Here is a 3,059-nt window from a genome sequence, read left to right as displayed (position 1 = left end):
CCCTGGTGGCGCAGTGGTTGAGAGTCCGCCTGCCGATGCAGGGGACACGGGTTCGTGCCCTGGTCCGGGAAGATCCCACATGCCATGGAGCAGCTGGGCCCGTGAGCCATGGCCGCTGAGCCTGTGCGTCCGGAGCCTGTGCTCTGCAACGGGAGAGGCCACAACAGTGAGAGGCCCGCGTACCGCACACACACACAAAAAAAAACCACACACGTGCCCAGAGAGAGGTCTGGAAAGGTATACCTCTTGGGGTTGTTCTCAGTCCTTCCCTTCCCACTGGCTCCTGCCCTGGATCCCACCCTCATCTCCAAATGTCTGGATTATGGGAAGCGCTGTAGCTCTGGCCTCTCTGCTTCTTTTCTTCCCTCCCAAACATGCCTCGAATTCCCATTTCATTACTCATTCTTGCCTGAATCGCCCCATTCCTCTCATTGGCACACCAGAGGCCTTCTCCTAGCACCCACCTGCTGTCCAGCCCTTCCTCCTCAGCCCCATCTGTCACCCTGCTCTCCTTGGGGGAGCCCATCACAGATGGGCAGTCTTCCCTCACTTCCTTTCAGGTCCTGGCCTGCTGAGGCCTTGCTCCTTCCCATTTGGGGCAAGCAGAGAGGGGACAAACATTTACCAAGCACTCCTGTACTCCCTTAATGCCAGGCCTGGCATGAGACCCTTCACTCACATGCTGGCCCCTCCTGAGAGCCCTGATGTTTAATCATATCCCCATTTCACAGAAGAGAAAACTGAGGCTCAGATGCTGACTAAAGGGCTTCACGCAGCTTCTGTGTGCCAGAGTTGGGATTGCAAACACTCATCCAAGTCTGTGCTCCTGATGGGTGCCTACGGTGTACTAGGCGGTCAGACATAATACTGCCACTGGGACGCCTGCTCTGCAAACCACCCCCTCCCCAAGATGGGGCCACGCAGACCCTGTGCTCTCTCTGTTGGCCCTCACATCTGTAGCTCTGTGTTGACACTTCAGCACATGGTGTGGGACGGTGACGTAACGCTTTCATGTCTGTGCACACCCAGGCCTTATCTCCCTGCTTGACTATAAATTTGGGGCTGGTGGGACATGCCTGCATTTCCTCAGCATCTCCTGTGTCCCTAGCAGGCAATCAGGCATGCATGCGGCGATTCATTTTGAAGGAATTCACACCACGTGAAGTAAACAGTGACGTTGACCTCTAGGACGGAATTTCAGGCCCAAATGCCTTTATAGGGCGTCGTGGTACTGGGTGTTGAGACCCTTACGAAACTCCTCATTTCTGGTCCCCCCAGTGGGCAGGGTAGGACTGGAGGAGCCCACACTCGGCGTCACTCAGCAGGTGGCCAGGCTGGGAACTGAAGGCTGGCTTTTCTGTGAGAGTCAGGAGGGCCACTGGACTTTTCTATTTATCGTGAGGGTCTAGGGCAGCGCCGTTCAACAGAAATGTCATAGGAGCCACGTCTTTAATTTTAAGTTTTCTGGTAGTCACGTGAAAAATGTAAGAGACAGGTAAAATTTATTTTAATAAGGTATTTTATTAGCCCAGTATATCCAAAATATTATCTCAACACGTGGCCAGCACAAAAGTTATTAATGAGATGTTTGACCTTACATCTGTTGTTCTTAGTCTGGGAAATTGGGTGTGGGTTTTGCAGTTTGAATGCCTCTCCACTGGCACTCGGTGAATTCCAAGCGCTCGAAGGTCACATGTGGCTTGTGGACCCATACTGGACAGTGAGCTTGGGGCTGGATGTGGTAACGAACTTACGGTTGCCAGGGCGGGAGAGTGTGGGGAAGGGATAGTTAGGGAGTTTGGGATTGACATGTACACACTGCTATATTTAGAATGGATAACTGGGGCTTCCCTGGTGGCACAGTGGTTAAGAATTCGCCTGCCAATGCAGGGTACATGGGTTTGAGCCCTGGCCTGGGAAGATCCCACATGCCGCGGAGCAACTAAGCCCGTGCGCCACAACTACTGAGCCTGCGCTCTAGAGCCCGTGCTCTGCAACAAGAGAAGCCACCGCAGTGAGAAGCCCGCGCGTCGCAAAGGAGAGTAGCCCCCACTCACCGCAACTAGAGAAAGTTGTGTGCAGCAACGAAGACACAACACAGCCAAAAATAAATAAATAAAATAAATAAATTTATTGAAAAAATAATAATAAATAAATAGATCCTTTAAAAAAATAAAAATAAAAAAATAAAATGGATAACCAACAAGGACCTACTGGATAGCACAGGAAACTCTGCTCAAAGTTATGTGGAAACCTGGAGGGGAGGGGAGTTTGGGGGAGAATGGATACATGTACATATGGCTGAATCTGTGCACATGAAACTGTCACAACACTGTTAATCGTCTATACTCCAATATAAAATAAGTTTAAAAAAAGAGTGTTACCTCCAGCCCACCTCCCCCTGGAGGTCCACCCAGGTTGATTTAGAAAATGAGATCAGAGTCAGGGTGGGTGGTGGCCTTTGCAGACACCTGTGGGGCTGGACGTTCACATCAATAATGTGTCCCCTGCACACCTGGCTCACTCCAAAGCCTTCCTCCCAGGATACAGCAGTTTTCCAATGGCCTAGGAGGCTGGCTGGCAGGGTGGCAGGGGACAGTTGGAGCTTGGGTTTCTTTGGGGAAGGGTTTCTTCTTCCTGGGTGCTGGTCTGGACTTCTGTTACAGGCAGGAAGCTGCTGATGTCTGCGGGACAGGGCGCACCTCCGAGGTGTCTGTGGGATGCTGCCTGGAGCGGACCCAAGAGGGGCCGTGAGCATCTGCTTATCATTTAAGTGGATGCTGTTTGCTGGCAGCTGAAGGTAATTATGGGGCTGCGTCCTTGAGGACGGTTCTGCGCATGTGTCTCCTGAGGGGATGGTGGCCGTCAGCTGCTCAGCGAGCTGTGAATCGCTGGGGCTCTGGGCAGTGCCTCCATTCGCTGCATCGGGATGCCTGGGATAAAAATGCCAAATCTGTTTGAGATGGAGACATTTCCCCTTCTCAGGGCTGGTGCCGTCAGTAGGTGGTCCTGGTGGCACTGACCTCTGGCCTCCAGTCATAGACTTTGCCCCCCAGGAT

The sequence above is a fragment of the Physeter macrocephalus genome, chromosome 14 (genome assembly GCF_002837175.3).
Source record: "Physeter macrocephalus isolate SW-GA chromosome 14, ASM283717v5, whole genome shotgun sequence".
Classification (NCBI taxonomy): Eukaryota; Metazoa; Chordata; class Mammalia; order Artiodactyla; family Physeteridae; genus Physeter; species Physeter macrocephalus.
The sequence above is the reverse complement of the archived record's forward strand: the minus strand, read 5'-3'. Positions refer to the sequence as shown.